Raw genomic sequence first — 14492 nt, forward strand, 5'->3', positions numbered from 1 at the left:
AGGGGGCAGTCAGAGAGGAAGCTGCCTCCTTGCTGTCAAACTACATCAGCATCCAGGGATGGGGGATGGTCATTTGATGATGCCTTAGAGACCCCGATGTGGGGAAGAGTGTTCTAACGGTGTTACTAAAGTGTCTTTGATAGTTCTAAGACATTGTCAGTTTTAATGCACAAGGGTTGCAAAAATCAAGGTCGATTGTCTGACCAAATCCAACTTAGTACCCGACAGGCCCAGACACTTGCTGCAAAGCTTGTCCAGGAGAGTTGTTCAACCTGTTCTACCTTCCACATTCCAACAAGGTACCTGCCGTCCTCTGCTGGCCTAGATGAACTGGCTGCCATGTCCTCCATGTGCATGTGAGCATGATGTCTGTTGCATAGACATTAGCCCTGACTCCTCAGGGCTAGACCTAGACCTGATACATGCACTTCAAGGTCAGACCATATATTTTATGATTTTTTCTTGTGGCCAGGGTTTGAGTCCAGCCATCTAATTGGAGAGTCCCCCAGGAAACCTCACCCAGGGAATCCTGACTTGACTCCTGTGTGCACCAATTAGTATAGGGTCAGGATCAGTCCTTTACCTGCACCAGCCAGCACACACATGGGTGGATGCAAATGCCTGGTCAGTTCTGCTTCAGTCCCATCTCTCACGCAAATTGTCGGGTGCCATGGCATAACCCAGCCCTGTCTGCCACAGGTCTAGTCTTCATGCACACCAGCAGGTACAATAGCTTAATTGGGATTATCCCCAATTAAACCCACCAGGCCTAGCACCAGCCCTGGTTTTTGAATGTACCAGCATGTGCTGTGTCCTGGCCTGGCCCAGCCCACATATCACATCTGACTCGTGCATGCCCATGGGTGCTGCAGTTTAGCTCAGCACAACCTGCCCCAGATCCATCACACACATAAACAGATGGGTATTGCTGCCTTGTTCAGCCTTCCCCGCCCCCAACTCCCCGCCAAACTCTCGCTCTCATGCTCACCAGTGAGAGCTGTAGCCTAGCAGAGGAGTTCCCCAAGTTCCCGTACCAGTCCCATTCCAGCCCTAGATCTGACATGTGTTAGCGGGTGCCTCAACTCAGCCTGGCATGACTGACCCCAGTCTCAACTCTTGCCAGTGAATGTTGCAACCTAGCCCAGCCCAGCGTGGCCCAAACTCAGTCTAGCTCAATGATCATTATTTTGAAAAAAAAATTAAAAGGTTTATTTATTCGCTTGTTTAAATGAGAGAGAGAGAGAGAGAGAGAGAGAGAGAGAGAGAGAGAGAGAGAGAGAGAGAGAAAGTGAATCTTCCATGTGTTGGTTCACTCCCCAGTTATAATGGCTGGGACTGAGTTGGGTGGAAGCCAAGACCAGACCTCCATCCAGGTTTCCCCCATGGTTGGCTTCTGTCTCTGCTTTCTCCCAGGTGCATAACAGGGAGCTGGATCAGAAGCACAGCAGCCAGGGCTCAGAGCAGTAGGATGCCCGTGTCATATCAACACAGCTCCCAGTTATTTTGAGCTTTACAACTCATTGCAGCAACGCCATTTACTGGTGTTAACCCAGCACCGCCACAGTTCCGAGTACTAGGTGACATATGTTTTATCGGGCTGGGACTCTTGGCACCTTGTCCAGGTGTTGATGCCAAGAGTAGGAACACAAGATTGCCTTTGGGACCCTGAGCCAATTCTTATGCAGGGTTTCTAGAGCTCTCAGTCCCCAGAGCTGGTCTACCCCATTAGGGAAATCTTTCAGACCTGGAAACAGACACGGCCTTGTAGAGTCATGCCTTTGCTGAAACACATATGTGGCCAGTAGCATTACATAAAATACAGTACCGAGGAGTTGAAAGACACCAGAACCACACTTTCCATCAACTTAATTCAAGTCACAATTATTAACACTCTGTGGTGTAAAGAATTGTCCAACCTGTTCTACCTTCCATTTTCCAACGAGGCACTTGATGTCCTCTGGGTGGAACCACCCAAGTAAGGTGTAATGGATGGAGGTATTTACACATGCCAGATAATACCACATATGCAACAATCCTTCTCAACCAAGGGGGATACCTGCCAGAGCCCCCTGATGGATGCCTGAAGCTGTGGCTGCACTAAGTCCTACAGGGACAACGCTTTGCCCTTTATTAATATACATGTCCACATAAAAGAGGCACCTCATCTCTTCTCTTTAACACATCCAAATACACAACATGACCAACTTCACCACTTTTGTGTCACTGTTAAGTCCAATAAGGGCTACATCAACACAAGTGCTGTAATACCAATCAACCTGGCAACAGAGATGGCTACTGAGTAACTAAGCGGAAAAAGGGGTTCCTACAATGTTGTCAGGCTGGACAAGGACCACAAGGGTGACAGAATAAAATAGGATTACAGTTTATAAAGGTCATGGCTTCCCAAGCTCATACAAATGTTTAAATTCCTCCATTGTGGGCCCTGTGCAGTAGCCTATCATTGTCTGCTAATGCCTAATGGCCTAAGAATTGATGAGTTCCAGTGGAAGCCTGATCCACATTGAGTGTCAAGGTCTCGGGACTTTGGAAAATGATTGGATTGCATGAGGCTGCCATGGTAAGAGCCTGCTGCTCAGATCCTCATGGCACTGTAAGGACAGACCATGACAGCATGCTACTCCCAGGGTTCTCTGTGCTTCCTGACATACCATGTACTTATTTCAGTACAAGCCTCCATCAGACGCAGGACAACTGGGCCTGCCAGGTCTGAATGCCAACCTCCCAACTGCAAGCTTAAATAAGCCTTGCTCCTTCCTAAAGAGATGCCTCCAGGCACTCGGGTTACAATGATGAAAAGCCTAGTACACAGGACATCATGGGGAGTCACCACACTCCTTAGCATGACATATGATTTAAACCTTAGGAACCACCCTGGGGAAACGAGGAGAAAGACAGGGAGGGTTCAGAGCACAATTAGGACGGATGAGAACCTGCTGACCACCCGGAGGGTGCCATCCTCGGCAGGGGTGGGCAAGACCAGTGTGCTTCGGAATGATGACTCCCGGTCTGTACAGGTGTGAGCTGATGTTCCTTGTTAAACAGGGTAACTGATGAAATGAACCAGAAATACACTGAATGAGAAATGACGCAGTAAGCATGCTGCTGGGAAATTCCATTGAAAGGGAAAAGCATAAAATCAACAGACACAAAAGCCTGATATTGGCACAAAAGCAGTGCGCATTATTCACAGAGGCAAGCACGAGAGCCTGTGATGCAATCCCATGTGGCTTTGAGGAGCTTGTGGAAGGAATCACTCAAAGAAATCATCGCATCATCACGGGTGATCCAGAGCACAAGGAAGCAAACCCCCACCTGGAGGACAGGGGCAGCTGCCTGCAGTGGTTATTATTCCAGATTGTGAGCGCTGGGAAATCCCATCTCTTGCCTATTTCATCAGAGAGTGGCATCTTTCTGTTCTCAAACCCTTTAACTGCTATTTGGGAGTCCTTGCGGTTTGCAAATAATCGTTTTTGCACCAAGGGCAGTAAGTACTTGCAAGAAATCCCATGCACCTATCCCAGGTCAAATGTTACAGTATAAACATGCACAGTTTGCACATGGCAGATTTTTACATCACATAAAACAGGTGTTCCTTTCAGAGGGCACTGGAGTTTATGATTTACATACAGAACTTTAAAAAATTCATCTATTAGTATATGCTGATACAATGTCTGCTTTGGTCTGTATTCAGCTTAAGTACTGGATTACCTGGTGGGTAAAACTCCCAGAATGCAGAGGAGATACAGGGATATCATCAGACCTGACCAATTTCCCTTCAGGAATGAGTGAGAATTCAACATTTGTTAAGGATATTCAAGATTTTCTTTTAGTGCTAAGCAAAACTCTTGCCAGAGAATTTAGTCCAGTTCAATTCATTAGTAAATCTCTATTTGTTTTGAGGATATTTCTAAAATAGTGTTGATATGTTACAGAAGCTTGATACTAACTTCTAATATACTTCAGTTGCTTAACCAAACCATTTTAAAAACTTATTTATTAAATTGAAAGGCAGAGTTAAAAGAGAGAGAAAGAGATAGACAGTGAGGTCTTCCATCCACCGATTTCACTTCCCAAATGTTTACAATGGCCTGGGCAAGACCAACCTGAAGCCTGGAGCTCAGATCGCTCTCTGGATCTCCCACATGGTGGCCAGGACCCCAACTACTTGGGCCGTCCTCTGCAGCTCTTCCAGGTGCAACAATAGGGGGCTGGGCAGGAAGTAGAGCAGCCAGGATTCAAACAAGTGCCCCATGGGATGATGGAACAGCAGGAGGCTGTTACACTGGGTATGTCACAACACTGGCCTTTCTGGGATACATTTATTGGACTCAAGGTCCTTTATACATCATTTTAAGTTAATAATAATAATAATAATGTTCCCCTATTTTGGTTTCAGAAAGACATCTGTAGTGTGTTTACTGCAATTCCTATAACACTTTGAAAACCAGCTGTGTTTGCAAATGCCAAAAGTGTTTATCCAGTTGTCTGGATTGTAGCTTGTATAATGATCATGCACACACATATCCTGCAGCTTCTAGAAATGGTTACTAGATGTTCAGAAACCTCTTGCCACATTTGGATGGGTATGGAAAAGAAAACACTAAATGACCATTTGAGAAGAATATATTGCTTCTAGATTAACCCACATCTGGGAAAAATATTGTTGCAATGAAAACCTTCATAACTGAATGGAACTGGCAATCAACAGGCTATCAAAAGCCTTGTGTACAGACCAGCAAAGATTTTCTGCAGTATTTAGTTTTGTAATACCTTGTAGACGTTTTCATTAATATATTATTTAATTTATGTAGGTGCAAATATTTGCACTAATACGTCATTCTTATTGTAGTAAAAATTTAAATGTATATTAAAACAACATGAATTGCTTCTAGAACTTTCTAATATCTTCAGATCTGGTTGACTGCAGCTAAATAGAAATATTTAAGGCAAGACTATTGTTACAGCTTGTGTATGGCTTTTCAGTTGATAATAATGTTGGGGAGATGGCAAACATTTTCAGCACATGCAACATGTTTCATCAGTGTCCACTTATTTATGTTTAAAAAATTAGGGGCTCATAATAAAGTTATCAGTTATGCTGATAGCAATCACATCAGTTTCAAAGGCATAGAACACTAAAAAAACAGGAGGTATGACTAAATATGTAAACCCATTAATTTAGATTGGTACAGCCAAAATGGTTAGCTGCATAAAAGAGATCCAGTTTCCGGCCTGGCTTCTGGCTGATCCCTTGGACTCGGGCCGGTCACTTCAATCTGTAATACTGTTTTCCTGTCTCACCACATTCAACGCTTGGTGAATGTCACAGAAGGGAATGGATGCCAAAGACTGAGGTATCCCGGGTGACAGCACACTGGTCCAGTATTTCATGTCTTCGCAGTAACAAAATGCTGCAGTACACTCAGAATTACTAGATCCAGAGAAAATGCTCAACCCTTTTTTAAAATTAAAGAATAGGTTGGTGGGCCCGGCGCGGTGGCGCAAGTGGTTAAGTCCTTGCCTTGCACGCCCAGGATCCCATATGGGCGCCGGTTCTAATCCCGGCAGCCCCGCTTCCCTTCCAGCTCCCTGCCTGTGGCCCGGGAAAGCAGTCGAGGACGGCCCAAAGCTTTGGGACCCTGCGCCCATGTGGGAGACCCGGAAAAGGCTCCTGGCTTCGGATCGGCATAGTATCGGCCGTTGCGCTCACTTGGGGAGTGAATCATCGGACGGAAGATCTTCCTCTCTGTCTCTCCTCTGTGTATATCCACCTTTCCAATAAAAAAATAATAAAAATAAATCTTTAAAAAAAAAAGAATAGGTTGGTGAACAAAGAAAATCAATTCATTAATGTACAATGAGAAACACAGCTGAGAAAAGGACAAATGCATTCATATTAGCCCCGTTTGTCTACATGCAAAATTAAAATTTGGAAGGAGCTTGATGTAGTGAAAAGAGCTAGTAAGCTAAATCTAAGAGCAGAGCATCAAACCATGTTAGCTTTAGGTGTTAATTCTCTTTGAAACAAGTCAGCAAGGTGGGATGGAGGTAGTCTAGCAAGACATGGGGCCAACAGGAGCTCAGTCACTCACCAGCTGTGTCATCTCAGGCAAGTTACTTGGGCTAAATCGCAGTGATAACCTGTGTTGGCTTGACGGTGCTGGTACCTCACACTTGGTCCCTGTGCTGTGGGCTGCAGCTCTGTCAACAATAACAGCCGAACAGATCTGGCTCAGGACATGTTAACACCTCTTTTTTCCCAAGGCACCCTTCTTCCTTATGCTTTTCTAGAAGGGTACAAACACTCTTCTTGAGGCTAATTAATATCTTAATTTTATGTTCAGAACCTATACCTCCTTGAGAGTCTATTGCATCATCTTCTGATATGCACTGTTTTTTTTTTTTTTTTTGAAAACACCTTAAGTGGCTGATTTGGGCAGGACATTTGATGGAACAGTCAACGTCACCTGACATATCAGGATCCCAACAGAAAAGTCGGGTTTGGGCCCAACGCAGTAGCCTATTGGCGAAAGTCCTCACCTCACATGCACCAGGATCACATTTAGGGGCCGGTTCTAATCCCGGCAGCCCCGCTTCCCATCCAGCTCCCTGCTTGTGGCCTGGGAAAGCAGTTAAGGACAGCCCAAAGCCTTGAGACCCTGCACCTGCATGGGAGACTCGGAAGAGGCTTCTGGCACTTGGCTTCGGATCAGCTCAACTCTGGCCATTGAGGCCACTTGGGGGAATGAATCGGTAGACAGAAGATCTTCCTCTCTGTCTCTCCTCTCCAATAAAAATAAATAACTCTAAAAAAAATCTTCCCGGGAGACAGAGGGATGCTACCTACGTGGGAGATGCAGGTTGAGATCCCAGGCTCCTGGCTTCAGCTTAGTCTGACCTAGCAGTTACAGACATTTGGTGAGTCAAGTAGGGACTCTAAACATTCCCATCTATCTGTCTATTCTTTCCCCTGTTCTGTCCATTTCACAGTTTCCCCCCACTCCCCCAAAGGTATGCCTTGGGAAGTGAAACGTTGTTGTATTATTACCTTGCAATGTAATTGTTCTGGTGCTTCCTTGGGCTTTTGACATAAATTGTGCCTTTCACTGGAGAAAAGTACAAATTCGTGTAGAATTGTAACAAATAATACAGACAGATCTTGTATGTTTTTCACTCTGTCTCCCCAATGGCAACATCTTGCATAATCGTCATATAAGATCAACCACCAAGAAACTGGCACAGGCACACAATTTCATTTATGTTTCACCAGTCTTACAAGCTTCCCTTTGTGTGGGTGGCTGTTACTCTATGCAGCATCCCTGCCTGCGTAGGTTTGTGTGACCACGGTCTTGTATGCCATTTGTATATTTTCTCTGGGGAGAGGTCCCTGCAAGTTACTTGCATATTTTAACTTAGGCTTTTCCTTTTGTTGTTGTTGTTGTTGTGTTGTTGAGTTGTGGAGTTCTTTTGTTTCCCTTTTGTGGTTTATGCCTGAGGAACACTGCCATGGTCAACGTCATGAAGCTTTCTCCATGTTTCCTTCTAGGGGTTTTGCAATTTCAGCTTCTCCCATTTAGACCTTTGATCCATTTTAATAAAAGGATAGATTTAATGAATTTCATATTTTGTATCAGATAGCCACCATTTCGTATATAAATATTTTGAACCACTTTATCTGAAAAGACTACATGGAATGGCCTTGGCATGTAACACTATCTTTTGCAGAGTGGAAGTTTTTCATTTTGATAAGATCCAGATTACCAAACTGTCCTTTTATTTGGGTCATGTTTTTGATGTTAAGTCTAAACTCTTTGCCTAGCCCATAGAGATTTTTTTTTCCTATTTATAATTTTACATTGAAATCTGTGACCTAGTTATACCCTTCAGAAAACTGGCAGATTGCATTTGTCTTTATTTATGGAGCATCTACCTGTCTATGCCTTTTTAATACATATTTCCACTGTCTTACTGAATCTGGCTAGATGGCAGACAGTTTATAAATCACTTTGACATGAATCATGGACGACATGATGATCTAAGTCAGGTTTCTGCAGTGGGACGGCAAGATTCTCGGGCTGGAGGACAGACGTTGGCCACGGTGTACCCTCACATGCCTAGTTCTTCCAGCAGTTGACAACTGTAAGCTTAACATCACTCTGAATGTTGTGTGTGCATTTTGTTGTGTTGTGTGTGTTGTGGTGTGGTGTGTGTGCTGTGTGTGTCTTATGCATTGTATGTGTCATGTGTGTGTGTTGTTTATGTGCTGTGTACCTAGAGTTACCTCACCTACCTCAATTCCCTACCCACCTTTGCTCATTAAATGCTAAAAACATTCTGAAGACCAGAAGATCAAAGTAAAAAGCTCTTTCAAAGCCAGTTTCTACTTTGGGTAATCCGATTATCAGTGCTACATGACACACCATAATCCTTGTATTTGCTTCTCCCTCCCTGGCCGGACTGTCTTAACCAAAGCAGGGGTCCTGCTGCGTGCCCTTATCCTTTTTTGTCCGCAAGAACCTATCTGTCCTCCTCCAGCCCACACCCAGTTTCTAAAGCGCCCCGAGAAGGAGCAGCAGAGATAGCCCTGGTGTATTTCTCGCTCTCGGGATGGGGCTCTGGGAAGTGCCAGGAGAGTGCTTCGTTTGATTTGGTTTCACAGGACTCTGAGTTGCTCAGGCTTGACAACTTCAGATCCATACTTGACCGGAAGTTTGTCTGCCAAGAATGCATGAAAAGATCTAGTGAATGTTGCCTGAAAACCAAGTTAAAAACTTAGAGATGTTCTCTTCCTTCCATACATCCAGACCCTATTAAAATAAAATGGGGCCACTGCTTCTGGTCATATTAGAGTGTGTTACCCAAACTTCACAAGCTAGGAGCTTCCTCGCGGTCTCCCACAGGGCTGCAGGGGCCAAAGCACTTGGGCCATTCTCTACTGCTCTCCTAGGTATATTAACAGGAAGTTGGATTTGGAAGTGGATCAGCAGGAATTTGAACCAGCACCCTCCTGGGATGCTGGCATCTCATTTCTTAGCAAGATTAACTTTCACCCCTTCTTTGAGCTAAATCAATAAGGTATTTAGTAATTAGCACAGAGATTTTTTTTTTTGTCTCTTCAAGGAAAGAGGGTGAGAGGGAAAGAACACAGTTTTATCTCTGCATTCTGAACTGCACTTAAAAAAAATTCTATATGATATTTATTCTATTGAAATGTATCCTCCAATAGTAAGTATCTTAGAGTAAAAAAATAAGGATAACAGCTCCCATGTTCCAAATGATCAATTATATCTACAGTAACATTACCTAATAAATTTCTGACCAAAAAAAAAAAAAAAAAGCAAAAGAGAATTGCATAAACCTTCTTAAAAGGGCTTTGGGATTCAGATTTGGTTTGGAAGATGTGCCTCCAAATGGTATCATTTATTCAAACGATTTGCAAAGCTGTTACCCAGATGGCTGAATCCTCTTAGAGCCAACACTACTAATCCCTACATATTTGCAATGTGTTCTTCCAGAAAGTGCCATGTGATCATCACCATCTCTTACCCACATCTGTGGTATGAAAGCAACTGCCAAGAAGGAAGTGGGCGCCACAGAGTGAGTGAGCCGGGGGAGAAAATTCCCACCCTGCACCTGCTCCTTCTGGGGGACCCCATGTTCCCCCAGGCTCTTGCTGCTCCTCAGGGAGCACACAGCCGTCTGTGCTGACATGCTGATGGCTCTGCAAGTCTCCCAGCTGCAGACAGCAAGACACCTCCTGGCCCACGTGAAAGCGCACAGTCTCATGGAAACAAACCAAGTGGTGTTCTACATCCCCTTTGGTGCAGACCTGACTGTACACTGGGTTCAAACAAAGCATGGGAGGGGTTCTTTACAATGTCAAAGTCCTTGCTTTTTCCTCCTATTTTTAATCCCAAACAGTTGTTACAACAAAAGTACCAGCCAAGAAAAAAAAAAAACCTAGCTAGTGCCATCAAGACCCATGGTCTGGAAGACAGACTTCTCTTCGGGGCAATGGCAAAACTCCTCCAATCTCCAAGGGTGAAAGCAAAACCCAACAGATTGCCTGCACGTATAGCCTCGAAAGTGTCTATGAATGTGAGAGTCCATGTGTACTGATGATCATAAAGCAGCCCCAAAGTTCAGCTGACACTTTCTCGGGGCTCAGGAGGACTTGCTTGTGGGACAACAGAAGAGTTTGCACTAGGTGGGGTGAGAGAGGCAGTGGCAGTTCATGGCCTCTAGCTCCCCAAGGACTGGGACCCTCATTTTATTCTCATTTTATTCTTTGCCAGCTGTGTGACCTCAGCTAAGTCCCCTATGTGCCTCATGTCTTCATCAATCATGTGGGAATAATGATAGCTCCCATCTCATCAGGTTTACATCAGGACTAGGAATGGATTTTAAATCCAGTACATAGCCAGGCCTTCGGTAAGTGTTAACCGTATTCCACAGCAAGAGCCAGTTGGGGTCTTCAGTTTCTTTGCCTTGTAATTAATCAGGAAATGAGTTTCCTGGAACAATTTTTCATTCTGCTCTCAGGGCCAGCTGGAGTGGAGCAGAGAAGACAAAGGAGTCACCTAATAATGACAGGGACGGTCAGTGTTCATGAACCAAGAGCATCCTTGGTTGTTGTTTTCCCTTTTTTATCCTGGGAATCTGACGCTCTCTGCCATGTGTGTGTCATGGACAAATGCAAGAGGTTCAGAGTATGTTGTAATTCATTTGCAATTGTAAATGGTCATGACAAGAGCTATTTGTTTTGTTCGGGCGCATTCTCTAAATTGTTTACAGGCCCTAAGATATAAATCAGCAGAGGGAGACAGGCCACACAACCAACAAATAAGTCACACTTGTTCTACTAACAGTTAAAATGTGGCTGCCAATGAACACTAAGTTTGGGGAAGTACACTAAGAGGTGACCTGATATCAACCTTAAGAATGCAGGCTGACCGCTGAAACATTTGTCATGCATGCTTCTGGCAACAAGCAATACATGAGGGTACTTCAAAACTTCTGTGGAGGGAGCAGGTGTTTAGCTGCTCATGTTCCACAGAAGAGTATCCATGTTTGAGTCCCAGCTCCAGCTCCTAACCCAAGCTTCCTGTCAACACAGACCCTGCGAAGTGTGATGGTGGCAGCTTTTGACATGCATGTGGGAGACCTGGATCGCATTTGTGGCTCAAGGCTCCAGCCTCACCCAGTTCTGGCTCTTGCGAGCATCTGAGGAATGAACCAGAAGATGGGAAGATAGTTCTCTCCCTACTTTTCCAAATGTGTATATATTTTTCATCACTTCTCGGCCTTTTGGCTAAGATAAAGTGAAAATATGTATATATATTTTAAAGATTTACTTATTTGAAAGGCAGAGCGATAGGGAGAGAAGCGAGAGATATCATTCATCCTCTGGGTCACTCCCTAAATGGCTGTCATGGCCAGAGCTGGGCCAGGCAGAAGCCAGGAGTCAGGAACTCCATGTGGGTCTCCCACAGGAATGATTGGGACCCAAGGTTGTGGGCCATCTTTTGCTGCTTTCTCTCAGGCACATCAGCAAGGAGCGAAATCCCAACAGAACAGCTGGGACTCAAACCAGCACTCAGATGGGATGCCAGCATCACAGGTGGGACCTTACCTGGATATGCCACAATACCAACTCCATACATTTTTTAAGACTTTAAAATGTCGAATATTTAAAGTTCATTGAAATAACCATAAAAATAGCCAGTGCCATGGTGTAGTAAGCTAAGCCTTTGCCTGTGGTGCGGGAAGGGGTGGGACACCGGTTCGTGTCTGATCCTGTCCCCCTGCTATGGCCTGGAAAAGCAATGGAGAGTAGGCCCCTGCACCCATGTGGGAGACCAGGAAAAAGTTTCTGGCTTCAGATCAGCTCAGCTCTAGCGGTTGAGCCATTTGTGGAGTGAACAAGTGGATGGAAGATTCTCTCTGCCTCTCCTTCTCTAACTCTGCCTTTCAAACAAAAGTAAATCTTTTTTAAAAATGCACTGAAAAATAAGTTCATCTTGGGGCAGAAAATTTTTAAAATTCACATATATCGCACATTTTCCATGAATTTTCTGAAGACAGTCTTAGTATAGGTTGGTATTTTTACAATTCTGTAAAACATTACCCTTCCCAAAAGAACATGATGATTTCTATGTGGAATCAGTGCAGTCACCTTTATTCCAAGGATAGATGATAAAGCGATCTCCTCACAGCAGCAGCCCTTAAGAAAAAGGAATACAGTGTCCCAACCCCATTCAGGAGTTCATTCCAGAAAGCCGTCCCCTCTGCCTGTCATTTAACTCAGTAATTGAATCTTCTCAGAGTTACTGTGTCAGATCTCAGGGACCATTTACGTCTTGTATAGTCGTAATAAAATATGGTCCAAACGTACTTGCTATAATTGCCTACCCAACTGTGGTTTCTGCTCTCTTTTCTTAGCTAACAAAAGTCTGGCTTTGTTCAGAGCAGCACCATGCTTGGCCCAATGGATAGGACATGCAAAGCGTCTGATCTCGTTTTCCTCTGACGTGTACCTTCACAGCTTTCCTTGCCCTTGACCAATGAATAACAAATAAGAAGGGCCTGCATCTCTCTTCCTGCTTCCCCTCCTATCCCACTGAGGATGCTCTGGTGAAAGCAAGGTTCCCAGTGCAGTGACAGCCATGCTGTAACCATGAGAACAAATACGAGCCAACATACAGCAAGGGCCATTGGTACAGCAGATATGACGCTGCTTGCAGGGCCCTCACCCCTGTATTGCAGTGTCCGCATTCAAGCTGCACCTGCCTGCTTCAGGTCTAGCTTCCTGTTAACGTACACCGTGGAAGGCAGCAGATGCTGGCTCAAGTACTGGGGTCTGGGCCATCTACATGGGACACCTTGATGGAGTTCCCCACTTGCGGCTTCAGCCTGGCCCAGTTCCAGCTGCTGTAAATATCTGGAGAGTGAATCAATGCATGAAAGATCTCCTTCTGTCTCTCAATAAAGGATATGTTTTATTAAACATTTTGACACAATTTTGATCTTTTAAAATATACTTTTACATTTAGCCAAAACGCCGAGAAGCAATTTTTAAATTTACTTTTTACTCATTTAAAATGCAGGACAACAGGGCAAGGGAGAGAGACCTTCCATCCACAGGCTCACTGAAATGCCTATAACAGTTGGACCGGGCCAAGCCAAAGCCAGGAGCTCAGAACTCCATCTGGGTTTCGCCTGTGGGTGACAGGGACTCAAACACTGGGGTCATTGCCTGCTGCGTTGCAGAGCGCACGTTAGCATGGAAAATGCATTTAAAAATCTGGTCTGGGTCAATAAAATCTCAATCTTTTTACAAAGAGAAGGAAAAAAAAAGTTCGACTGTCACCTGACTAACTTGGAAGAGCAGACCACATCCTATGGAGCTACAAGCAGACTGATCTGCAAAGAGATAGAAAAGACAAGGAAGTGTTTAGAAATGTGGGGGCCCGAAGGACCGGAAAAGCCAGTGGCCTTGCCAGCACCAACAGCAGCAGCTGAGAATGGAGGAGGACACCACCTTCTCTTGGCAGTGTGGTGCTTTGGAGGCTGCACCCCAGCGGCCAAGGTGTTGAGCAAAGGAAGTGAGGAAGGCAGAGGCACAAAGAGGTAAAGGAGGCTGCAGGCCCGGTCTCAAAGAACTCTGGGGAGGTTTTGGCAAGGGAATTGGCTGGAAGTGAACAGGCCAGAAGCCCACTGCAGATCTGAGGCAACCATATTCACAAAGGGTTCTTGGCCAAGCCAGTCCAACCTCCAACTGCTCTGTTCCCAACTCCATAGAAGCAGACCGTGGCTGCAGACACTGTACTGTCACCAGGCAGGGCATATCCCCAGTGCTTGCTTCAGACATGGCCAAGTAGAAAACAGACCTCAAGGCAGTCCCCTTCCCCCACCACGGGCAAGGCCAGGAGACAACAGAACCACAGACTGCTCACCCAGCCTGCTTTCCTGCTAGCAGGGATTCCCGTTGCTTGCTCAATGTTGCAACGGACGCAATGCCACAATGCCCAGGAGCCAGAGACTAGATGGCAGATGGGTTGACTCTTACGAGCCTCTCCCCTACCTCCACATCCCTGGCTGATAAGGAGCAACCTTCTTGGACTATTTACAGAAGAAAAAAAGAATAATAAATGTCATTTTTAAAAGATTCATTTATTTTTATTGAATAGGTAGATTCACAGAGAGAGGATAGGCAGAGAAAGATCTTCCATCTACTGGTTCACTCTCCAAGTGGCCACACTGGAGGGAGCTGAGTCAATCCAAAACTAGGAGCCAGGATCCAGGAGCTTCTTCCCTATCTCCCACAAGGTTTGGGGCCATCTTCTGCTACTTTTCCAGGTTTTACGCAGGGAGCTAGAAGGGAAGTGGAACAGCCAGGACATGAACTGGCATCCATGTGGGATGTGGTGCTTGGAGGTGGAGAATTAGCCAGTTGAGCCAATGTGTTGGCT

General features: G+C 45.1%; 1 protein-coding gene across 1 annotated transcript in view; it reads right to left on the reverse strand.

The window, feature by feature from the left end:
• The window catches only part of TMEM150C (transmembrane protein 150C), a 66711-nt gene that overhangs the window by 14861 nt on the left and 37358 nt on the right, over window positions 1–14492 (reverse strand). The window lies entirely within an intron of this gene.

The sequence above is a fragment of the Ochotona curzoniae genome, unplaced genomic scaffold, assembly GCF_017591425.1.
Source record: "Ochotona curzoniae isolate NIBS_2020 unplaced genomic scaffold, NIBS_Ocur_1.0 scaffold_4506, whole genome shotgun sequence".
Lineage (NCBI taxonomy): Eukaryota > Metazoa > Chordata > Mammalia > Lagomorpha > Ochotonidae > Ochotona > Ochotona curzoniae.